The sequence below is a fragment of the Trichechus manatus genome, unplaced genomic scaffold (genome assembly GCF_000243295.1).
Source record: "Trichechus manatus latirostris isolate Lorelei unplaced genomic scaffold, TriManLat1.0 scaffold00227, whole genome shotgun sequence".
Taxonomy (NCBI): Eukaryota; Metazoa; Chordata; class Mammalia; order Sirenia; family Trichechidae; genus Trichechus; species Trichechus manatus.
Genome location: NW_004444163.1, coordinates 794485 through 820685, shown reverse-complemented (window position 1 = coordinate 820685; position 26201 = coordinate 794485). Strand labels below are relative to the sequence as shown.

General features: G+C 44.0%; 1 protein-coding gene across 4 annotated transcripts in view; it reads left to right on the top strand.

The window, feature by feature from the left end:
• GRAMD1B (GRAM domain containing 1B) overlaps positions 1-26201 on the top strand; it is a 207533-nt gene that overhangs the window by 2059 nt on the left and 179273 nt on the right. The window contains exon 1 of one of the 4 annotated variants that reach the window (XM_023742970.1): positions 2107-4017. The exons of the other annotated variants lie outside the window; for them this stretch is intronic. The gene's annotated coding sequence lies outside the window, so the exon portion shown is untranslated. Of the gene's footprint in view, positions 1-2106; positions 4018-26201 lie in introns of those variants that run through there. 4 annotated transcript variants of the gene reach the window in all.

Genomic DNA, 26201 nt, shown 5'->3' with positions numbered 1-26201 from the left:
CTACGTGTGTAGAGGAGCTGGTGGAGTAGTCACGTTGAGTGAGCCACATTTAGGTCTGGTCCACCCCACTAGTTTGTAACGGCTACTTTTTTTGCCAGGGTAAATGTGGCATCAGAATAGCAGGGGAGAAACCCCGAGAGTATGCCCCCCTACACGTTTTTAACTCAGTACTGAAGTCACTCCTGAGGTTCACCTTCAGCCAAAGATTAGACAGGCCCATAAAACAAAACGAGACTAAATGGGCACACCAGGCCAGGGGCAAGGAAGAGAAGGCAGAAGGGGACAGGAAACCTGGTAACGGGGAACCCAAGGTCTAGAAGGGGAGATTGTTGACATGTCGTGGGGTTGGCAACCAATGTCACAAAACATTGTGTGTACTATTTGTTTAATGAAGAACTGATTTGCTCTGTAAACCTTTATCTAAAGTACAATTTTTTTTAAAAAGAGGAAGTTCGTTTCCTGTAACAGAGGATTAGTATAGAAAATCAGAGGGCAGCTCCACACAGCCTTGGCCCCAGAAGTGCTTCTGGGAGTAGTGTTTGAACGGAACCCAGTTGGAGAAGGAGGGTGGAAATTTCCTCCCTGGCTCATTGATACCATATGCGCTACTCTCTTAATTTTAGACTTACTTGCCCAGACATTTAACAACAGTAGTTTGTGCTCTTGCCTGGGACAACTGAGCTGTTGACCACCTTCCCCGGGCCTTTTTCCCATTCCATTCAATTTCATTCATTTCAATTCAAGTATTTATTGAATGTTCTTGTGAGCTCAGTCTGGTACAAGCTAAGAGTGATGGTGGTTGAAGACAGTATGGGGAAGGGCTGGATAGAGTGAGGGGATGTGGAAGTTGAGAAACAGGATGGGGAGGATAGATGTATAAGAAATTAAGACATTTGAGTTTCCTGTTGAGGACATGGAAACATAGGAAGATAAATACTCTGCCATGAGGTGCTGATTGTACAAGAATCCTGGAGAAGTAGGGAAGACTTCTGGGAGTAAGAGGCCCAAACCATGAAAAATACACACAGGTGGTACAAAACATCAGGACAAGGAACAGGTCAGGGGCATGAGATCAGATCAGAGAAACGGTATGAGTGATGGCAAAAGAAATGGGGGGGCCTTGTGTCTTTGAGCGAGACCCTGAGGAATCAAGCCATGTAATGCAGAAGATGAGTGTTTTAAGCCTTCAAAGGTTTCTCTTTTCTGGTAGCAATGACTGAACCTGGCTATCCCTACAGGACCGGATCTAGACCTTTGTTCTGGGGTTTTTCATGGACTTTTGGGAATAACAGTTCCTTCTGTTCTGGTAGTTCATCCTGTTGCCTTTTGCATAGAGGGAAACGAATATCAGAGACCCCTAGTTGGTCTTGAGATTCTGCCACGTATTGTTGTTAGCTGCTGTTGAGTTAGCTCCTGACTCATGGTGACCCCATGGACACTGAGGGCAAAATATGGGGAACTGAGTCTTATGTTACCAGTCAAGGTAGGGATAAGAGTGGATTTGGTTAGATTTAAGGGAGCCCTTCCTGGAAACCCTGGTGGCATAATGATTAATAGCTATGGCTGCTAACCAAAAGGTCAGCAGTTCGAATCCACCAGGTACTCCTTAGAAACCCTATGGGGCAATTCTACTCTGTCCTATAGGGTCGCGATGAGTCGGAATCAACTTGACGGCAACGAGTTTTATTTGGGTTTTTTTTTTCCTGGTTTTGAGAGTGAGATGGAGTCTTCCTTTTTGTTGGTGTGAGGGACATATTCTTAAAAGCAGGAAGGATTTTCACTTCCTAGGTGTAGTTTGGAGCCCTGGTGGTACAGTGGTTGAGAGCTATGGCTGTTAACCAAAAGGTTGGCAGTTCTAATCTACCAGCCGCTCCTTGGAAACCTTGGAAACTTCTACTCTGTCCTATAGGGTTGCTGTGAGTCAGAATCGACTCAATGACAATGAATTTGTTATGGGTTAGGTGTAGTTTAGAGCCCTGGTAGCACAGTGGTTAAGCACTCAGCCGTTAACCAAAAGGTTGGTGCCTCGAACCCACCAACTGCTCCAGGGGAAGAAGATGGGGCAGTCTGCCTCCATAAAGATTTACAGTCTTGGAAACTCTGTGAGGTAATTTTACTCCACCCTATAGGGTCGTTATGAATTGGAATCGACTCGATGGCAATGGGTTTGTTTTTGTTTTTGTTTTTTTTTTGGTTTTAGGTATAATTTAAGGCAATTATTCTAAATGATAGTTCCTTGGATTAGAAGAATGTATGTATATATGTAGAAGAATATGTGTCAGACTCAAATCTCTACTCTTTGCCACTGTGTTTTACTGCCTCCTTTTGGAATCTATCTGGATTGTGGCTAAAACAAAAACCTGCCGTCCTTCGGCCTTGAAAATGGAAGGTTTCTTGAAAAAAAAAAAAAAGAAAGAAAAACAATCAGGTGAATAGTTCCTTGCAAGATTGCTCGAGAAGAAATTGGCGTTTTGAGGCAGTGAATACAAAGAATGTTGGACTTCAAAGTCAGGAGACTTAGGTTTAAATTTAAGTTTTGTCATTTATTACCTATGGAGCCTTGGACACTTCAGTTTACTCTGAGTTTCACCATCCTTCACCATCCTCATCTGTGGTTAATGTGAGGTCTAAAGAGTAGCACATGTGAAAATGTTTTGTAAACTTCCCCTTGCTGTGCAAGAGTGAAGGATTATTGGCATTATTTTGTTGAGTGGCTCACATGGTCCGGATGTGTGCTTTAGAGTATGTGGTTACATACTCACGTGTCATGAAGCAGCACCTGGGACTTCTCATGCATTACACTGTTTGGAAATGATGATTGGAAAATGGCTCTTCTCCGGGATGGATTAGGGGGGATTAGCATACCAGGCCCTTCACGGCGGCTTTCCTCTACCTGTTCCCCACCCCTAAATCTGCTTCTCTGAAACAGAGAAAAACATCTTTCAGGCTTGCCATAGGGTTCAGTCTGAAGTGGTAAAAGGCCTGGGGCCAGGAGGGCCACTGCACAAAGTTGAAAATGTAGAGAGAATCAGGAGATCTCATTGTTCTCAACACTAGGAAAGAGAGGGAAAAACGGTAAAGTCAGCATGAGAGGGTTTGGGCATCCAAGGATGCAGGAGAACAGCACTGAAATCCTGCAAGTCCAATCTTGTCTGGTTCATCTTTTGTATCCTCACTGCCTGGCACTCTACCTTCCTCTAATGGTGATCCATAAATGTGTGTCAGCAAAGATGTACTGAGACCGTATATACAAAGTGCTTTATAAACAAAGAGAATTCAACTCAATGGGGAGTGGTATTTGAGGCAGATAATTCTTGCTGTTCTATCTGAGTTGGGTGGAAGCATAGTAAGGTGGAGGTCAGAAGCCTTGTGGTGTTCTTTGAGTGTTCTACCTGGGAATCGTTTTAGCTACCACTTACTGTAAGATGGCACAATTTCTTGCTGGCCTTGTTTGCCCTGTGAGCTCAGTGAATGTAGGCTGAAGTTGACGGGACAAACTCTTGGAATTAGTACCTGCATGTCTCCCTAAATCCCTTGGCTGTAACTGGTTGTGGGGATTGTTCGAAACACCAGCTGAGGACTGGAGCCCCTCTCAAACCTGTTGGATTATGGCGAGAAGTCGGAAATCGAACTGAGTTACATCCTCTCAGATAGCATCAAATGGCTATCGTTCCCTGGAGGGGGATGGGAAAGCTGAGGGGCAAGTAAGTTGGTGCAGATGGCTTACTGCAGGCTGTCTTTCCAGGGGACACAGAAACACCTCTCTGCTTCTCTCTCCCCAGGGTCACCTCCTTATTATTGCCTTTTGCACTACCTTTCCCCCGGATGTTCAGTCCCCTCTTCTGTATAACGGACTGACCCTGTCATGATGGCTCATGGTCCAGCAGGCTGACAACCACCTGGAGCCTCAGGGTTTCTGTTTGACTGCTCATCTGCCGCTGGTAGCACCTCTCCCTGATTCTGCCCAGCCTGGTAGGCCAGGTGGTATCTCTCCGGTGCTGGCGTGTGGCTTTGCAGGTAATGAGTCTACATCCCTGGAATATTTACCTTGATTCTTCATCCTTCTCCTCTCACCTTTGGAGGGATGGGTTACCCAGTAAGCAAGGCATGCACAGGCTTACTTGTGCTTACTTATTAATCTGTAGTGCACAATCAGAGATGTGGTGAAACCCATGTGAAATTGTGCCTTACAGATTAGTAAGTAAACGCAAGCCTATGTGTACCTCACTTACTGTAAGCCAGTGCATACCTTGCTTACTGGTTAATCGCCCCTGGAGGAAGACTTGTTTCCAGTTTCAGCTCAGTTTCCAGGAAAGCAGGGTGACTGTGTGTATCCACATGCTCTCCCCATCAGCTGGTCACTATTTGCATAGCTCCCTGCCCTGAGTGTACCTTGCCATGTATGAGAAGCACAGGGAGTGTGGGAGGAAGAAAACTCAGTTCTTTCTTAACACAAAGCAACACACAGTTGCAGAGACCTGTGATTTGATTAAGTGCTGGATAGGGTTAATTAACAAAAACCTCTACTAGACCCATAATTCCTTGAGGGCAGTGACTGTGGTTTACTGTGTGCCAAGTTTTCTGCTAAACTTCTTAAATACATTATCTCGTTTAATCCTCACAACAAACCCCTGAGGTAGCTTTTACCTCAAGGGGAACCTGAAGTTAAGATTAGACTGCTCCAGGTCCAACAGCTAGCAAGAAGCAAGGCTGAGATTTGAACCATGTTCTGAATCCAAGCCCAAGCGCTTTACAGCTATACTGTGTTATCCCCCCAGGGCCTGAAAATGAGCGACCCTTGCGTGTTTGAGAATGGGTAGATGTGGAGGGGACGATTCTGAAGGAAGGTAGGAATGAGGTAAGGATGACAGGAAGGCCTCTGAGGAGAACTGTGTTGGGGCTGTGGGAAAGTGAGTGCTGTGGTAGGGGATGGGGATGCTGACTCACCTCCACTCGACCACTCTGAGAGAAGCAGTTGGCCTTTGGCTGTTGACGTGGTTTCCAGATTAAAACAGTTGGTGGAAACCAAGAAGGTGGTTAGGCGGAGTCCTGTGGGCTGATTTACACTGGCCATGTACCTCTCTGGGAGTTGGTATTCTGAGATTTCCTTGGTGGTTATGCACTCGGGTGCCAATTACGTGTCAGGCAAGAGAGCCTGGGGGGTTGGGGGCAGATTAACCGGTGATAATTCTACCCTGCCTAGTTTGTTTCTCCCAGGTACTGTATCTACAAGTTGCTATGCTGGTCGCTGATAATTGCTTCCAGGATAACTCAAATGTTTTCATTAAAGCTCTGAGTGGTTAAGCTGCCAGTGGAGAGTTTCCTTCCTGACCCCAGTGGACAAGCTGTTGGACCCTCGAGCAAGTTTTGATACGGACCAGGCTGGCCCACAGAGCCAGGAGATGATTGCTGGGTTGCTGCATGTATGAGAGCTTTATGAAGTCTGAGTGCTTCTGTGGGAGCTTTGCCCTGCTGGGATGCTTTTCTCTGTAGCCCACATCAGTGTGGTGACTCACCAAGGGGCTGTTGTACCTGGGGTAAGGAAGACATAGCTCTTAAATGTCCTGGGGAGCCCATGAGGTTTTCCCAGTGACCTGGAGCCTGGAAGAAGCTTGTTTCTCTCAGAGGAGATGGCGAAGCTTCCATCAGGCATGCATAGCAGAAAATCAAATGTGGGCTTTCAAGTGTGAGAAGGGATGTGGGATGAGGATGCTTTGAGTTGGTGGAAGAGACGTCAGGGAGTGGCCTGCCACTGCACATGCCACTATGGGCAGCCACGGGCCATCTTAAAGAGAATCCTGATTTCAGATGTTCTTTTCTGTTTTCAGACTGTGTGTCTAGATTTTTGATTCAGTTATATGGTCTAAAGTCATCGCCAGGAAAATGTGGCTGTGCTTTAAATAAGACTTTAGTGGTGGAAGAAGAGAGAAATGAGGAAAACCATGGCTTTTTTTTATTCTACCTTACACAAGTTCTGGCTTTCTCAGGTTTTCCTGTGTGCGTGAATATATGCGCGCACGCGCACACACACACACACACACACACGGGAAAACCTGTGAAAGCTGGAACCTGTGTAAGGCAGAAACCTGTCAGAGAAGGAACACTCAAATATTTTCCACTAATAGAGAGCGATAGAAAAGTGATTTAAGTCTGCACCCTGTCAAAGGCGGAAGACTTGAGAGACCCGGAAAAACAAGGCAGTCCTGTCGAGTTCTGGCTCTCAGGTTTCACTGTATATAATATTTGCCATTTCAACATTTTTTAAAAATTGTGGTAAATGTATATATAACAAAACATTTGCCATTTCAACATTTTTTACATGTACATTTCAGTGGCATTAGTTACGTTCTTCATGTTGTGCAACCATGACCGCTGTTCCCAAATTTTTCCATCACCCTTAACAAAACCGTAGCTTTTTCATTTGAGGCCCTGATACATTTTTTGATTAGGTGACGTGAAACCCTTTCTTCCGCATCCTTCCTACATACTATGACTGGGGTGAGACTGGTTCAGCCCTGATTTGTAGAGGAGATAAAGAAATAAGGTGACACAGGAAGTCACAGTGGCAGAGCTGGGTTATGGGCCGGGACTCAGGCCACTTGCTAACTAACCTGTCACATCTCTAAGAAATCCTCCTTTTTTTAGGGTCTCTCCATTTTAGCACATCACGAGGTACCTGTTACCTCCGTAATCTGACCACAGAGCTTTTTGGTCTTGCTGCTTCTGACTGGCGAGTTTAGCCAGGAAGTGAGTGGGTTGCATGAAGGACTAGAAAAACAATCAATAACCCACTTGTTTTTCTTCCTTTCTTTTGCAACTGTGGAAAAACAATTAGCCTGGGAACGCAATTTGGGAATGGGTGATTATAGTAACCCTTGTAGTATTTGCCTCAACAGTTAGGAAAATATGGAATGATGAGGGATTGTTAGTGACACATTTTTTAAACTCTTCAAGGGTCCTCCAGCTTGTTGTCTTAAAATAAATCATTTTTATATTATAAAAGTCAATGAATATTGAGTGTACAATAAAATGACCAAACCCATTGCTGTCGAGTTGATTCTGACTCCTAGTGACCCTGTAGGACAGAGTAGAACTGCCCCACAGCGTTTCCAAGAGGTGGCTGGTGGATTCGAACTGCCTATCTTTTGGTTAGCAGCCATTCAAAAATGACCAGTTACCTTAAAAATTTTAGATAGTAGGGAAGAGGAAAAAAAGTTCATAATTTTATCCTGGTACCCAACCATAAAAGGTCCCTGGGTGGTGCAAATGAATTACTCTCAGCTGCTAACTGGAAAGGTTGGTGTTTGAACCCACTCAGCGGCACCACAGAAGAAAGACCTGACAATCTGCTTTTGTAAAGATTACAGCCAAGAAAACCCTTTGGAGCAGTTCTACTCTGTAAGACATGGGTCACCATGAATCAAAATCGACTTGACAGTAATGGGTTTAACCCAACCCTGGGCATCTTTGCTGTATTATCTTCCAGTACTTTTTCCTCATTCAGATTTTCTTTTTAGTTCAGGGACTTTTTTCTCTTTTATCTGCTCTTCTGTACCTTGCACTTGTAGAAGATAAGGGAGAGCATAGATTTGTAGGTTGAGGACAGGGAAGTCTCTGAAATAAGGAAAAAAAATGAATTTCTAAAGTGCTATTTCTAGCTGAGCCATTAGAGTGAGATGCTTCTGCAAAATGGGTGCAGGACATCTCTCAGGAGTTTGTGCCACTTAGCCTCATCCTCATGTTCTCCAAGCCTCAAGTATGCAAGTTAGCGCCAGGCTGACCTCTTGGAGCAATCTGCCTTGACCCAGTGAGCATTTGTTTTCTGGTTGGGTCATTATACTCTGAAGCTCTCTCTGACCTCTGTCTGTGGATTCTCAGGGTTAGATGGAATGACAGCGATAAAGGTTACTCTGAACAGGGTGGAGCTTCTCCTGGGAATAGTTTGCCCTTAGCTTGCATGATAACATGTGCTTTGTCTATCTTTGTGATGAATCACATCTTCCTGGCATGTGAAAATCTCATTTTTTTTTTTTTTTTAAACAGATCCCCAGGAAAGAGGATTGCACCATCTCTTGGTCACCTCTATGTTTTCAACATATACTGTTGAGAAGGTTCTACCTAAGATCTAACTGGAATCCCCCATGGTACAGTTCAAACTCATTTTCTTTTGTTTTGTCCACAGTGAAGATGGAAGAATAGCTGGTCATCATTCTTTGAGAATCTTCCTTCAGAGACTCATTATATGTAACTTGGGCTGTTGCTTCCAGATTTTGAGGAGAGCCCTGACTTTGTACTAGCAATTACTTGGACCTCACTGGTTTTCCAGTGGGGTCTGCAAACTCTGCAGACTTATTGGTGAAATTGTTAGCCAAGTACATTAAAAGAGAGCCAGTCTTTGAGATGAGCAGAGTAGAAAGCAGCCGGCCCATTCAGAAAGTTCCTAGGAACACTGAAAGAGTCCTTTCTCTCTGAAGTGCCTTCTCCATGCTTGGATTGCTTCCTAAAATGCCTCTATCAGGTGATATGCCTTTTGTTTCACAGTCAGAGAGATAAGTTTGAAAATGTCGATAACTCAGGAGAGGTCATTCTCATAGTTCAGCATTGCTGTTGAGTCAGTCTGACTCACGCATGTCAGAGTAGAACTGTGCTCCATAGGTTTTTCAATGGCTGTGACCTTTTGGAAGCAGATCGCCAGGCCTTTCTTCTTGGCACCTCTGGGTGGATTTGAACTGCCAAGCTTTTGATTAGTAGCTGAGTGCTTAATCATTGGTGTTTTGAACCCACCCAGAGATACCTCGGAAGATAGGCCTGGTGATCTACTTCTGAAAGGTCACAACCTTGAAAACTCTATGGAGCAGCTCTACTCTGCGCACGTGGGGTTGCCATGAGTCAGCATCAACTCAGTGGCAACTAACAACAACAACAAGGCAGGAGTTCCCAGGTGGTACAAATGGTTAATGCGCTCAGCTGCTAACTGAAAGGTTGAAGGTTCAAAATCCACCCAGAGGCTCCTCGAAAGAGAGGCCTGACCATCTGTTTCCGGAAAACCAGGCATTGAAAAACCTATGGAACACAGTTCTACTCTGACACACATGGGGCCACCATGAGTCAGAGTCAGCCCAGTGGCAACTGGTTCTGGTTACTGGTTACAAGGAGACAGACGCTGTGCTATACTAGGGATACAAAGGTAAATACACATGGCCTTTCCCTTGAGGCGCTCACAGCCTAGTGTGGGAGGTAACAAAGGTGCTTTCTGTAGAATGTGGATTCACACTAAAGCAAAAATAAATAAGCAAATAGGGCTTAGGTAAGGATCTGCTGGGAGGGAGAGGATAGGAGGGTCCTTGGGCCTAGAGTTCACACTGCATCACCTTATTTTACCCTCACTCAGCTGCCACTTGTCAGCATCTACAGTTCTAGTTCTGCATCTGCCTCAGAGAATCGAGTCTTCACGGTGGATGGGATTTGTGAGGTCATTTCACCTGTGAGGACACTGAGACATCTAAGCCACCAGGCTGGTCAGTGGAAGAGATGGATCTAGAATATGAATCTCCTGCAACCCAACTAAGTGTTCAGTCTGCCATATGTCCCGGGGAGGCCATCTTTGTCCAGGATGGAACCATACCTCAGTCAGTGAGCCCATGACCCTCTGGGAAGGCTGTCTGTCTTGGACAGAGTGATGATTTTCCCAGGGCAGACTGCTGCAGCACCAGTCCAAGAGCCCATCTGAAGCAATAGGGCATGGAAGCTCTGGTTCTGCAAATTTTCTTGCTGTGTGGTCGTGGGCAGGTTACTCAATCTCCCTGGGCCTCAGTGTCTCTCTTATTTGTAAAGTGGACAGTATAAATTTCTTCATCTTATAAGACAAAATTAAGTAGGCATGTATGAAGCATTATGCTAATGTTGTGTTACTTAATAAAAGTGAAAGGATTTTTGGAGGTCTGTGAGGCCTCTGGAGCCCTGGTGGCACAGTGGTTAAGCATTCGGCTGCTAACAAAAAGTTCGGCAGTTCGAATCCCTGGCTGCTCCTTGGAAACCCTATGGGGCAGTTCTACCCTGTCCTATAGGGTCGCTGTGAGTCGCAATTGACTTGACGGCAATGGGTTTGGTTTTTTAGTTTTTGGTATAAGGCCTCTGATGAAAGGATACAACCTTGATGCACACCTTTCCTGATTTTAAGCCGCATGGTATCCCCTTGCTCTGTTCAAATGAAGAAGAATGGAGCATCAGGATTGGAGGAAGACTCATCAACAACCTGCGTTATGCAGATGACACAACCTTGCTTGCTGAAAGTGAAGAGGACTTGAATCACTTACTGATGAAGATCAAAGACTACAGCCTTCAGTATGGATTACACCTTCCCATAAAAAAAACAGAATCTTCACAAATGGACCAGTAAGCAACATCATGACAAATGGAGAAAAGACTGACGTTGTCAAGGATTTCACTTTACTTGGATCCACAATCAACACTCATGGAATCAGCAGTCAAAAAATTAAACGACACATTGTATTGGGCAAATCTGCTGCAAAAGCCCTCTTTAAAGCATTAAAAAGCAAAGATGTCACCTTGAAGACTAAGGTGCACCTGACCCAAGCCATGGTGTTTTCAGTCACCTCATAGGCATGCGAAAGCTGGACGATGAATAAGGAAGACCGAAGAAAAATTGACACCTTAGAATTATGGTGTTGAAGAATATCGAATATACCATGGGCTGCCAAAAGAACCAACAAATCTGTCTTGGAAGAAGTACAGCCAGAACGCTCCTTAGAAACAAGGGTAGTGAAACTTTGTCTCACATACTTTAGACATGTTATCAAAAGAGATCAGTCTCTGGAGAAGGACATCATGCTTGGTAAAGCAGAGGGTCAGCGAAAAAGAGGAAGACCCTCTGCGAGATGGATTGACACAGTGGCTGCAGCAGTGGGCTCAAGCATAGCAAGTATTGTGAGGATGGCTCAGGACTGGGCGGTGTTTCGTTCTGTAGTACATAGGGTCACTATGAGTTGGAACCGACTCAACAGCACCTAACAACAACATGAGACCTCTAGGAGCCCTTGTGGCACAGCGGTTAAGCGCTCAGCTACTAACCGAAAGGTTGGTGGTTCAAACCCACCAGCTGCTCTGTGGGAGAAAGATGTCTGCTTCTGTAAAGATTACAGCCTTGGAAGCGCTGTGGGGCAGTTCTGCTCTGTCCTGTAGGGTCACTATGAGTTGGAATTGCCTTGATGGCAGTGGGTTTGGTTTCGAGTATGAGGACTCCATATCGTCTTTGGTTAATGTAAACTGGAACAGTGGTTTGTGGCTTCTTTGATTGTATGTAAGATGTTGTTTTTCTGGTCTTTTGATGAGTGCCGAAAAACTGCACTGAACCTAGTTTTTATAATTTATGGGTTCCTCTTGTCCATCTGTCCCTTTAATGTTAGTCTGCTTAGAGTTCTGACTCTAGCTTGCTGCTTTTTATTTCTCCTTCTCTCGCCTCCTACTTTTCAAACTCTGCTTACTATCATTGGGCTATTTCATTCACTCTCATGGTGTTAATTATTCCTATATGACGACTCTCACATTTATATTTTAGACCTCACCTTTTTCCTAAGCCTTAAACTCATACCTCCAACTGGTTAATGAGCATTTACATTGGGAAGCTCTTCAAATTTCAGCTTGTCCGTCCATAATTGAACTCATCTTTCCCTCCAAACCAGTTCCTCTCACTCTGTTTCTTACATTGGAGATTGATACCCCTCTGTTTCACAAGACTTCCCTCCCTTGGGAGAGAATTTTCTTCAAGTCTGTCTTATCTCCATCATAATTGCCCCTCTCTAGGCCATCACCATTTGTCTTAGGCTGGGTTCTCTAGAGAAGCAAAACCAGTAAAGCGTATAAATATATATATAGAGAGAGATTTATATCAAGGAAATGGCTCATGTGGTTGTAGAGGCTGGAACGTCCCAAGTTTGTGGATCAGGATAGAGGCTTCTCCTGATTCATGTAGCCGCAGGGGCTGGTAAACCCAAGATCGGCAGGTTGGAGGGCAGGGCTCTTGCTCACAAGCTATGAAGATCGACAAATCCCAAGATCAACAGGCAAGACCACAGGTAAGCTGCTCACTCAAGTCCGAAGAACTGGAGGTCAGACGAATAGGAATTAGCTGCAGGATCCAGAGCAAGCAAAAGGCCTGAGCCTTGCCAGAACGTCCACTTATATTCGGATGCAGGTCACACGCCCGAGGAAATTCCCGTTCAACTGATTGGCTACTCACAGTGGATCCTGTTACGGGGGTGATCACGTATCAAATCTCAACAGGGAAGTGATCACATTATACGACTACCAATGGCTCAGCCAAGTTGACACACAATCTTAACCATCATACCATCTCCCATGTTCATTCTACAAACATCCCCCTGACTGGTCTCCCTGACTACATTAATTCTTCACTCCCTTCACCCCCCTTTTAATTCTTCACTCTGCAGCTAGAGTGGTCTTCAGGGTCTCATTTCTGCTTTCCCCTCCTGCTTCATTCATTTATTGCTGCTCATTGCACTCTTGGCCTCCCGCCAGAGTAACCTTCATTCAGTTTCTTGAATGGGATACTCTATTTACAGGTCTTCATAGACATTGTTCTTTCAGATTGGATTCTTCTTTTGTACCACTGATCCGCTTTGCTGCCCTAAGTCCTTTTTCTTCTTTGGGCCTTCACTTAGTTATCCTTTCCTCTAGGAAATATTCCCTTACTCAAGTATTTATGGTCAGGGCCGCTAACCAAAAGGTTGGTGATTCGAATCCACCCAGAGGCCCCTTGGAAGAAAAGCCTGGCTATCTACTTCTGAAAAATCAGCATTGAAAACGCTCTGGAGCAGTTCTGCTCTGACACACATGGGATTGATATGAGTTGGAGTCAACTGGACGGCAAACTGATGGTGCATCCTGCACTGACTTGTGATTACTTGGTCACATTGTCTCCTTTACAGATATAAGCAGTGAGGCAGTTTATGCTTGTTTTGCTCAGTGCCTCTTAGGCTGTGTGCATGGAACTTAGTAGGACCTCAGTAAACACTTACTTGATGAATGAATGATTATCAAATGAATGCAAGTCTGTAAGGAAATTTGATTTTCATAAAATTCTACTGTAAATCATTTTCCAACGCAGAAGTCCTCTGGAAGCTGAATAATTATCCCTCATATGCCATTTATGTAAATCTGGATTATCGTGGATGGCTTGTTTGTCTGTTTCAGGCCTCTTGGTTTCTTTTCTGTGTTTTTCTTTGTGCTGCCTGTATTCCCTGTGAGTGCCTGGAGACCAGAGACTGCTGTTCTTCCAAGGGTGGTCTCTCTTCAGGGGACCCAAATTTGGCATAGTTAGGTGGAGAGTGACTGTTCCTTCAAAATAAGGCTCAGAGAGCAAGAACACATTGGGAGACATATTTTGGCTAATAGTTGACCAAGGGCCCTAGTACATTCTGGAAATGGTGGTTAGGTTTTTCCCCACCAATGGCCTGTGGCAGTTCTGAAGGGTGTTTTTATTTTTGGAGCTTTGTTTGCCATGGTGATAGTACTCCCTCCCCTCCCCGCCCCCAGTCTTCTGATTCCAGGTCAGGGCAACAGTTGTTCCTCCTGCAAGAGGGAAGGATTTTTGGAAAAGATGCATCCTTCCTTCCACTCTGTTTTTTTCTCCTCGTGAATCCAACAAATATTTATTGAACACATACTATGGTCTAGGTACTGTCTTAGACACCAGAAACAATAATGAACAAAATAGAGAGTTTCTGCCTTAGTAAAAACTTACACCCTAGTAGGATCAGCATACAGTAAACAAATAAGCAATGCGACATTTGTCCCTATTAATTTAAAAACTAAACTTACTTGGACCCATCACTGAAATGGCTAAAATGGAATTAGTTTTTCTAAAATCTAGAAATCAGGAGTTGTAAAAGTGGTGTCTTCTACCCTGTTTTGAAGAAAGAGGTGGACTAGAGGAGGGGCTGGTAGCTGATTGTGAAAAGCTGACTCCTCTCCCATTGATCCAAAAAAAATACTAAACCCATTGCCATCAAGTTGATTCTGACTCACAGCGACCCTATAGGACAGAGTAGAACTGCCCCATAGGGTTTCTAAGGAACGGCTGGTGGATTTGAACTGCCGACCTTTTGGTTAGCAGCCAAACTCTTAACCACTGTGCCACCAGGGCTCCCTCCTATTGATAGTGGAACTTAATTTAATTTGCCGTGGGTATTTTGGAATGCAGGTCCATGTGTTGCTCTGATGTCTTCCAAGACCTTGGATGACTGTGGTATTAAGCTGGGTCTCTCTGCAGCTGTCAGGTGCCAGAGCAGCTGTTACCCTGGTGTTTGCCTTTTTTTTCCCTCTTGGCCCTAGTAAAAGCCAAGAGCAAAAGGGCTGCCAATAGAAATGGCTGTTTATCATCCAGTGTAATGACAGCCTTGAAGTCAGGCAGTGACTGCCGCTTATTGAACCACATGGAGTGTGGGGCCTTGAACTCAGCTCCAAGGGGGGAGGTACAGAGGGAAGAAGTGACATTGACATTTGCCTTCTGGAGGCTAGAGTCAGAGTGGCAGAGAATGGTGCTCACATGAACACAAACGAAAACAGTGCTTACAATATCAGTTTATCAAAATCTCTTAATCTGGGTAGTACTTTAGCCTTGTCAGAGTGCCTTTCCAGGCCACAGGCTACTGGAAGGCAGGGACAGAGTATAATTACTCTTTGTATTGCCTCAGCACATACCAGGCCTTCCAGTAACATACATGTGGCATGACAATCTATCACCTCATTTGTTCCTGCATCATGTGGGGGAGATGTAATGAGTATGTGCATTTGGCTCTTAAGAAAATTGAAACTCTGAAACATGCCCACATTCATACAACTAAGTAATGGTAGAAACTGGACCCAGAAAGAGGTTGGGTCATGTCGCTTTTAATTCAGGAGTTTTTCTATGTTGTAACAGTACGTGTATATATCTGACATTATACTGAAGTTTATATATAAGTGCTGGCAATGAGGGTAATTAAGATCCATAGGAAATGGAAAATAAAGACCAAACATTATAACCAGCTGTTTCAGCATGCCTCCACTATGTTACAGCTGCAGAAGCTCTGTCTGGGTTTTACCTCCTCTTGTTTCCCCTTGAGGAGCCCTGGTGGTGCAGTGGTTAAATGCTCGGCTGCTAACCGAAGGTCAGCGGTTTGAACTCACCAGCCACTCCACAGGAGAAAGATGTGGCAGTTTGCTTCCATAAAGATTTACAACCTTGGAAGCCCTTTGGGACAATTCTACTCTGTCCTGTGGGGTTGCTGTGGGTTGGAATTGACTCAATGGCAATGGATTTGGTTTGGGTTTGGGTGTTTCCCCTTTCTATTCTTGGGAGGGACACAGTAAACATTCAGGCTGCCAGAGAGAAGAGAGTCCAAACTGGGCAAATGCTTATCACTTGCTGCTACTGCTGGCCAATGCGCTTTGGGTGGCCTTTGCCCTTGAAGGGCTTAGTCTAGTTCATCCATTCATTTGTTCAACAGATTTTTATTGAGCATCTACTAGGCAGTCAATACAAATCATACAAATAAATGTAACATTTAAAAATGTGACAAGTGCATCTAAGGAGAGGACAGCAATAGCTATCATGTTTGGTAATTCTCATCATTTGCCAGATCTTGTTGTGAGGGCCAGCCTTTCGCCAGCCTTTCTTACTAAGTGGAGCTGGGTGGACATTTTGTCTTAGGAAAGAGAAGCAGTTTACTCTCCAAGTAGGGCCTTGTTCATTCATTTCACGGGGTAGGTATCTTAGTTACCTGGTGCTGCTGTAACAGAAATACCACAAGTGGGTGGCTTTGAAGAACAGAAATTTATTTTCTCACTGTTCTGGAGGCTAGAAGTTTGAACTCAGGGCGCTGGCTTTAGGTAGGGGAAGGCTCTCTCTCTCGGCTCTGGGGGAAGATCCTTGTCTCAGCTTCTGTAACTCCAGTGTTCCTTGGTTGCTTGTCAGTACTCACATGTGCTTCTGTCTTACTCCATTTGTGTTTGCTTCTGTATCTAATGTGCTCTTTCTATAGCTCAGAAGTGATTAGGTTTTGGACACCCCCTACACTGGTATGGCCTCATTAACATAGCAAAGAACTCTATTCCCAAATGGGATTACATCTACATGTAAAAGGACTAGGATTCCAACACATATTTTTGGGGACACAGTTCAATCCATGACAGTAGCCAAAGGTGGCAGTGCTTTGTTGGCTGAGAAATCACCACCCCAGGTATGGGATAACCAGGCCATTTTCTTCTCTTCTCTCTTTCTGCTGGGCCTGGTACCATTTAACTTCCCTTTAGTTTCTCTGCAGAGGCCTGGAAGGGGAAGCAAAAGTTGTTTGTTTCTCACAAGCACTGCTGAAGAAATGATTAAAATTTTAAGTATTTTTAGGGAGTTATCTGTGCGTTTTTCTGAACTTGTCCTTCATAGCCATGGAGAATCTAGAACCCTAAAGCGTCTTCTCCCGGTTGACTGCTTGTTTAAGGCCCCTTTGGATCCAGGTGCCCTTTGACAGTGATTCACTTTCACTGTCTTAAATCAGCTCAGTGGTGTCCTCATAGGATTAATAAGAAACAGTTGGTACCATGCAAGTAATTCCAAACTCCACTCATCCAGGTTAAGTAAACAACTACAGGAGAAAAAAAAAATATGTGTGTGTGTGTGTATATGTGTATATACGTATGTGTGTGTATATGTGTATATACGTGTGTGTGTATATGTATGTATATATGCACGCGTGTATATATGTGTGTGTGTGTATATGTATATATATGTGTGTGTGTGTAGATATTTATGGAGTCCTGGTGGTGCAAACGATTAAGCGCTCAACTGCCAAATGAAAGGTTGGTGGTTTGAACTCGCCCAGCAGCTCCCTGGGAGAAAGACCTGGTGATCTGCTTCTGTAAAGATTGTTGTTGTGTGATTGATTCTCATTCATAGAGACCCTATAGGACGAAGTAGAATTGCCCCATAGGATTTCCAAGACTGTTTATAGGAGCAGATGGTCAGGTCTTTTCTCCCGAGGAGTGGCTGGTGGGTTCAAACCGACGACCTTTTGGTTGACAGCTGAGCGCTTAACCACAGCGCTACCAGGGCCAAGAAAACCCTATGGGGCCATTCTACTATGTCACATGGGATTGCTGTGAGTCCAAATCGATTTGATGACACCTAATGACAATGACATATATATGTATACATATATATACACACACATAAAAATAATAGTATATACTTTTATATAACCATTGCCATTGAGTTGATTTGCAACTGTAGTGACCCTATAGGACAGAGTAGAACTTCCTCATAGGGTTTCCAAGGCTGTAATCTTTACAGAAGCAGACTGCCACACCTTTCTCTCGTGGAGTGACTGGTGGGTTCAAACCACTGACCTTTTGGTTAGCAGCTGAACGCTTAACCACTGTGCTGCCAGGGCTCCTTATACTTTTTTTGAGGGGCTGTAATCTTTTTTTTTTTCTTGTGCTTTAGGTGGAAGTTTACAGAGCAAATTACTTTCTCATTAAGCAGTTTATACACAAATTGTTTAGTGGCATTGGTTGCCAACCCCATGATTTGTCAGCACTCTCCACTTCTCCACCCCAGGTTTGCTGTTCCCATTTGTCCAGTTTTCCTGTCCCTTCCTGCCTTCTTGTCTTAGCTTTTGGGCTGGTGTGCCTGTTTAGTCTCATATACATGATTGAACTACAAAGCACGTTCCTCACTTGTGTTATTGTTTGTCCTATAGACCTGTCTAATCTTTGGCTGAAGGGTGAACCTCAGGAGTGACTTCAGTACTGGGTTAAAAGGGTGTCTGTGGGCCATACTCTTGGAGTTTCTCCAGTCTCTGTCAGATCAGCAAGTCTGGTCTTCTTTTTGTCAATTTGAATTTTGTTCTGATTTTCTGCCACTCTGTCCAGGACCCTCTACTGTGATCCCTGTCAGAACAGCCAGTGGTGGTACCCGAGCACTGCCTAGTTCTTGGCTCAGTCTGGCAGAGGTTCTGGTAGTTGTGGTCCATTAGTCCTTTGGACTAACTTTCTTTGGTTTTTTTTCCTTATACTTTTATATATTTATTATATATATATATACTTTTTAAACCTGGATATATTCTAGGGGCAGGCTGGGTGCTTTTGGGTCATGGGATAGTGTCTCAAACTTTATTGGCAAGAAATTTTAATTTGCCTATGAATATGGCCACTTATCTTGATGTCAGCAATTGGATTCACATCTGTTGACCTCAGGGAGACTTAGAGACTTTGCCTGCCATGTTATGATAGGGGAGGACAAGGTAAACCAACTGGGGCTGAGCAGTGGGGCATCTAGAGTCACATGTGGCTACTGATTATGTATTTGAGAGAGTGGAGACAGTTGAGAAACAGAATGTGTTTCTACTTGTTATTTCCAAGGTTAGCTTTGCAAAATGCTGTCGATAATGGCCCAGGCAGACACTGCTCATAACCTAACCTGCAGCAAGGTTTCTCTAGACGGCTTCCCAGTGGCTGAGTGTGACTTTTATTCCAGAAGGGATTTCCAGCCTGCTTCCATGGAGTTGAGATCCAGTCTGGAGCCAGTTTTATTTCCCGAGGTGGTTTTGCATCATTAGTTTCCTCCTGTGTAAATAGGAGATCATGATAATACCTATCTCGTAGGTTGGTTTGAGGATGAAATGAAATAATAAAGGTAAGGCACTTCTCAAGTGCCTGATACACTGTAGGAGCTCACTATTTTTGGTATTTCTTTTTGTGCCCTTCCTTTTAAATTTAAGGAGGGAGGTGTGTCATGGATTGAATTTTGTCCCCCCAAAATATGTGTCAACTCAGTTAGGCCATGATTCCCAATATTGTGTGGTGGTTCTCCATTTTGTGATTGTAATTTTCCTATGTGTTGTAAATCCTAATCTTTGCCTGAGGTTAATGAGGCAAGATTAGGTTATGTTGAAGAGGATTAGGATGGGACTGTAACACCCTTACTAAGGTGACATCCCTGATCCAATGTAAAGGGAGTTTCCCTGGGTGTAGCCCGCACCACCTTTTGTCTTACAAGAGATAAAAGGAAAGGGAAGCTAGCAGACAGTTTGGGACCTGTACCACCAAGAAAGCAGTGCCTGGAGCAGAGCACGTCCTTTGGACCTGGGGTTCCTGCACCGAGAAGCTCCTAGTCCAGGGGAAGATTGATGACAAGAACCTCCCTCCAGAGCTGACAGAGAAAGCCTTCCCTGGGGCTGATGCCCTGAATTTGGACTTCTAGCCTACTAGACTGTGAGAAAATAAATTTCTCTTTGTTGAAGTCATCCACTTGTGGTATTTCTGTTATAGCAGCACTAGATGACTAAGACAAAGTGTTTTCATGTTGGTGTCATTTCGAGCCAAGCTGATCTGATCTGAAGGATAGGCTTGCGGTTGGCCATCGTTGCTGACACCTCTGCTGAGTCATCTGGGGTTGGCAGACCTAGAATAAGATGGTGGTCCAGATGGTGGTTAGGGCTCTGGGTGATCAGCTAGGGCAGCTTGTATTATCTCTTTGTGTTTCCCCAGTGTTTCTGGAACCTGGTCTCACCTTTCTCATGGTGAGGGATGGGGTCACGTAAACAGCTAAGGGGGTGTTGTACATATCTTGCCTGGTGTTGAATTTCCCATGATATGCCTTCAGGAATCTTTAGTGTCAGCTTCGTCAGTACTGCTGTAAGGCTCTGTGGGAGGACGCTAAATGAATGGAGGCGGCAGGATTGTCTTCTGAGTTTGAGATGAGTGACAGTGTTTGATATGACGTGTAATTAGAAGAGAAGATGCTCTTGGTGCCAGAAGAAGATGCAGAGTGAGAACTTTTCAGAAAATGAGAAGAACTTATAGAAAATAGCCACAGTAAGATTTAAAGACAGTCTTAAGAGATACCAATGAGGTGTTTGTGAGATTAGGGCTGATTTTGTGTGTCTTCTGCAATACTTATTTCATCTTTTATGGGACTGTATTTATGGGATTGGTACATGGAATTCTTGTATTTTGAGAAATGCTTTAACTTGTTATACCTATATAACTTTCTATGAACATGTAGTTTTATACCCTTATTAGTATCGTGCTGTTTTATCACCGTCACCACCAACAATGAGTATTTTTAAAATACGTACTGTGGGTAAGCAGTGTAAGAGCCATGTTTAATATTTAGGAATGTAAGAAAATAAATGTTTAAGTCCATTTCTCTCCCAATAGATGCAGATATAAAATGGAGGAAAAAATTATTGAATTAAACTGTAATCTATGTTTCCCTTATGACTAGCTGAAGATTCATTAGGGTAAACTAAAATCAAAGAAGATTTCACTAGAATCTTCTTTTGAATTCCCTTCCAAGTTGAAAACACACTGGGGACCTTTCTGATTCCATGCATTGACATTCAGTCAGTCCTTTCTTATGGAAACTGCTACGCTAGTCACTCAATATAGTAATATAGCAGAGTTGGTAAGGTGATGGACTGTGCAGTGAGCTGCATGGATTCAAGTCCAAGCTGTCCATGCCTGTGACCTAAACTTATTACTTAGCTTTTTCGGAATTCTCCTCCTCACCCCGCAGTTTTATTGTCTTCATAGCACTTTTTACTTTTGAAATGATCTTATTCTTTGACTGGTCTCTTTGTTTATGAACTGTCTCCCATCTCTGAATCCCTCCCGCTAAGCCTCAAGAATTTAAGGTCCTTAAGATCAGGGGCCTTGCATGCTTTGTTAACTGCTAGGCCCCTAGGGCTTAGAACAGAGCCTGGTACCTGGGAAACACTGTACAACAGCACACTTTATGTTCATTTTGTGGAAAGAACAACTTTTCCCAGTGATCCTCCTCACAAGCAATAGCACCAAAGGGCTAAGAAAACTTTAAGAGAACTTTTCTACCCTCTGGAAGTTTACGTTTTCAAACCAGAAGGGCATCTCTGCTCTGAGAGTGTGCCAACGTGAGCTTTATTCTTCCAGGTGCTATTAAATACCTCTGTGACTTTACACATCTCTCTTAACTTCTTTGGAGCCCTGGTGGCACAGTGGTTAAGAGCTTGGCTGCTAACCAAAAGGTTGGCAGTTCAAATCCACCAGCTGCTCTTGGAAACCCTGTGGAGCAGTTCTACTCTGTCTTATGGGGTCACTGTGAGTTGGAATCGACTCGACAGCAATGGGTTTGTTTTGTTTTGTTTTGTTTTTCTTAACTTATTTGGCCTTTGGCTTCCTGGTTTGAAAGGGAATGGATTAGACTAGATCGTCTTTTAGGCCCCTTCCTGCTTGTTATAAATTGTTCCACCCAAAATGTGTGTCACTTTGGCTAGGCCATGATTCCCAGTATTGTGTGATTGTCCACCATTTGTCATTTGATGTGATTATCCTATGTGTTGTAATTCTGCCTCTGTGATGTTAATGAGGCAGGAATAGAGGCAGTTATGCTGATGAAGCAGGACTCAATCTACAAGATTAAGTTGTGTCTTAAACCCATCTCTTTTGAGATATAAAAGAGAGAAGTGAGCAGAGAGACATGGGGACCTCATACCACCAAGAAAGCAGTGCTGGGAGCAGAGCACGTCCTTTGGACCCAGGGTTCTTGCGTGGAGAAGCTTCTGGTCCAGGGGAAGATTAATGACACAGACCTTCCAGAGCTAACAGAGAGAGAAAGCCTTCCCCTGGAACTGGCACCTTAAATTTGGATTTCTAGCCTACTAGACTGTGAGAGAATGAAGTTCTGCTTGTTGAAGCCATCCATTTGTGGTATTTCTGTTATAGCAGCAGTAGATAACTAAGACACTGCTCTAAGGGTTGGTCCATGATTTTATTAATAGAATTATGGACTGTTATGAAATGATAAACCAGAAACAGAAGAACACTAAAAGGCAGCAGGGGTCAAAATGAACTGTGCAGGAAGTGAGCCAGGAAGCCACAGCACAGGTCTCTCTGCCTGGTGTTGCCCTTCCCGATATCTAAACTGCATCTGTTCTCAGGTGGCCGTCCTTCTCCCCACACTGTCTACCAGTGCCACCTCCCTCTCCTGGTTCAGTTCACACATCTTGGGATAGCCAGCAACTCCCTTCTCTGCCAATCTGTGTGTCTTGTATTTTGCCTTCAAACTCATTTTCCTGAAAGAGTTCCTGAGTTAATTAAACCTTACCTAGCTTCATTGAACTTCTAAGGCTAGAAGAGAGGTCCCTTTGTGATTGCCTAGCACACTTTGTCCATTTTACAGATGAGCAACTTGAGGTTCAGAATGGTGACAGACTTGCTGTGTGTTCTACAGAGTTGGGGTCAGAGCCAGAGCTGTACCCAGACTTCTGACCCCAGTTCCAGTGCTTGGCTCCTTTATGCTAGTGCTCCTCTGTGCTTTGGCTCTTTTTCCCATCTATTTTTTATTTTGAATAGATGAGTGTTGCTTTATGCATGGCTCCAAGATGAGTGTGTTTGTATACTATACAGAACCCTGGCGGAGTTTCCTGAAATCACACCCAGGGCTTCTTCATAGCACACTTTAGCAACCTTCCTGCCCTCTCTCCAAGGTACAGGGCTCACTGGAGGTTTGCTAGACTTATCTTACCATTAATTGATGAAAGTGGTATTAATTAACCATTCAACAGGTGTCTATTGCCAGCCGTTTTGCACTGTGCTAAGGTTGTGGGGATATGCACTGGTAAACAAAAGAAGCAGGACACCTTTGATTTCTCCTTCTCCTGCCATCACCTGCTGTCAAAACCAAAAAACTAAACACATCATTGGCGAGTCGATTCCAACTTATGGTGACCCCATGTGCTACAGAGTAGAACTGCTCCACAGGGTTTTCTTGGCTGTAATCTTTATGGAAGCAGCTTGCCAGGCCTGGGTGGATTTGAACCTCCAACCTTTCAGGCACCTCCTCATTGGTTCTGTCCATTCTCATACCACTTCCTTAGCCTATACCGTATCATCTCTGCTCTATTACTCTTGTAATTTCTGCTAATAAACAAATCACTTCCCTCTTCAAAGCTCTTCAGTGCCTCCTCATCACCTACAGGATGAAATCTAATGTCATTTCTGGATCTGCATTCATCTCTTGCCATTCCCACCTCAGCCTTCATCTTCAGCAATATGGAACTTGTGGTCCTTGATGAACATGCACTGCTTTTCATGTTTCTATGCCCTGGCATGAGCTGATCCTTCTGTTTGGAATGTTTGCCTAGTAAAATGTTGGTGGTGGTTATTGGTGTTGTTATTGTTTCTGACTCAAGACGACCCCATGTGCAGAGTAGAACTGCTCCATAGGGTTTTCAAGGCTGTGACCCTTTGGAAGCAGATCGCCAGGGCTTTATTCCGAGGTACCCTCTTGGTGAGCTCGAACTGCCAACCTTTTGGATAGTAGTCAAGCACTTAACCATTTGTGCCATCCAGGAACTCAGTAAACTTACTCATTGTTTAAATCTGAGCTCAAATGCTTCTTCCTTTGTGAGGCCCTATTTCCCCTTGTAACCCGGATGTTCTTTCTTTTGTATGGGTACTGTACTTTGTATATATACTTCCCGCATCTCACCCTCCTTGAAGCAATTATCTTAGTATAATCTCATTATTCAATTCAAAGTCTCTTTCTTCACTAGAGAGCAAACTCTTAAGGACAGAATGTATCTTAGTCTCTCTTTTTAAGTCCTTGTGTTCCTGCAAATGGAACCTGGCACACAGTAGGTGCTCCATAAAGGCTTGTTGAATGAGAGATGTGATTTCATTAAGTACTATTTTGCAATTAAGTCAGGGATGGAATACTTTTTTTTCCCCCATGAAAGAGGAGTTATGTCAAATGCTGAAGAAATGTCAATAAGAGTTGGGATAGGAGAAAAAGGCCACTAGGCCGTCGTTGGTGACCTCTGATAGACAGCAGCTTGTATCAAGCAGTAGAGATGGAAGCTTGATTGCAGGGAGTGAAGAAGTGACTACAGAGGAAATAGTTGCAGCTGGTGCTGATCACCAGTTTGAGAAGTGGAGTAATAAAAGGAAAGAGAAAAAGTCGGGACCTTTAAGACTGGAAGGAGAAAAGGTCGGGACCTTTAAGACTAGAAGAAGAAAGATGCAACCAAAAATAGCCTGAGGCGTAGTGGTTAAGAGCTTGGCTACTAACCAAAAGGTTGGCAGTTTGAATCTACCAGCTGCTCCTTGGAAACCCTATGGGGCAGTTCTCCCCTGTTCTGTAGGGTCGGTATGAGTCGGAATGGACACGACGGCAATGGGTTTGGTTTGGGTTTTCGATTTGCCCTGTTGAGGCAACTGGGTGTCACTAATGCCAACGTATTTCATTAAAGTGAGATTCTTACCCTCTCAGCCAAACTCAGGAATGGAGCCTGCCCGTCCCCAATTTCATTCATTAGCTTCTCACTAAAATTGTCATTGAGAAGGAAATGGACATAAAGAAGAGTTTGAATTAAACAGATTTTTTTTTAAGTCTATAGGATGACTAGTATCTAGATAAGGAGACGGCAAAATGCCAGGATTTCTTCCTCCTCCTTGTGTACCCAGTTACTAGTGAAATGTGAGTAATGAGCAGAAAACACAGAAGAGAAGGCGAGTATTTGGGTGGTAAGAACTTGCAGAGTGGGATACTTGTAAGTTCCAACTCTGCAGGTGAGCAGTTTCTATTAGGCAATGATGATTGAAGTGGAGGTGCTTTTTCTTCTGGGACCAGCCCTATGAGCTCCTGTAATTTTTCCCCGACTCTGAGTCAGATCTCCTTAACCAGTGATGCCTGGGAATAGCCATGTTATTGCTCTTAGCCCCCAGAGTGAACACAGAGCATTCAGACGATGCATTTGGGGCTTTGGGCATCACCAATCCATTTGCCTGCCTAGCCACCATTAGCGTGGAAAAGCATCTATAGGAAGTTGTTGTAAGGGAGGCTGTTTAGGTCAGACAGTCATCCGCACTGTAGATGATTTACAGATATAATGATCTGCTCTCAGACTTGGGGCACACTGGGGCATTTGATTACAGAAATACCTTGGGGTATTTGTTACAGAAAATGGGATACTTGTATTCAGGTTATAAAAATTCAAAAAGAACAGATTGGAGTTTGAATAAAAAAGAGAAGTACATTATTTTCCTCGAGTACTGACTTTAAAGTGAGATAGTATGTGAAATATGCATTTAGTAGGCAATCAGTGAGGTCACTAGGTGGCGCAAGTGGTTTGCACTTGGCTATTAACCTAAAAGTTGACTGTTGGAACCCACCCAGTGGTGCTGCAGAAGAAAGGCCTGGCAATCTGCTTCAGTGACGTTTACAGCCAAGGAAACTCTTTGGAGCAGTTCTACTTGGTGACACATGGGGTCGCCATAAGTCATAATCAACTCAATGGCAGTGGGTTTTGTTTTGGTTTGGTTTAGGCACTTAGTACATGCTAGTTTCCCCTCCCTCTGTAATGTGAACCCTTGAATAATTATCTGTAGACTTTAAGTTCTGTTCCTAAACATCCATTAAGATTCTTCAGGGCAGGGCTAGGTCTTAGGCTACTTCCTGTCCTTCAGCTTCTAGCACAGCACCTGGCCCACCCAAAGCTTGCTTTCTCATCTTTTCTCTCTCTACAGGCTGCCATTCAGTAAGTATTCTTTGAATGAACTCCGAGTGGATCGGTTACCTACTTTGTGGATCATCAGAATCTTTTTTGATGCCATTGTCTATCTGGGTGGGTCTCAAACTGTTGATGTTAGAGATGAACTTGATTTGAGTTAATTGGCTATAGGGGCATAGGGTAGGAGTGACTGGGGATGCCTGTGTGTCTGTTTCATTAACATCCTCAAACCAAAAATAAATGATTCGTAGATTATTCAGTTTTGGTTTTCTTTTGTTCAGTATTCTGAGTTATTCAGTCCTGTTGCCTTCATTGGAGTCCCTGGGTAATGCAGATAGTTAAGCACTAGACTACTAGCTGAAAGGTTGGTGGTTCGAACTCACCCAGAGGTGCCTGGGCCTGGCGATATGCTTCTGAAAGCCAACAGCTATGAAAACCCTATGGAACGCAGTTCTACTGTGAAACACACGGGGTCGCCATGAGTTGAAATGACTCAGTGGCAACTGCTTTGTTTGTTTTTTCTGGTTCATTGCCCTCATGCTAATGAAAAATGACCATGAATGGTGTATACCTTATCAGAAAGTTGTCAAAGGCCTTGGGAGAGAAGACACAGAGTTTAGACCTGTGTGGAAG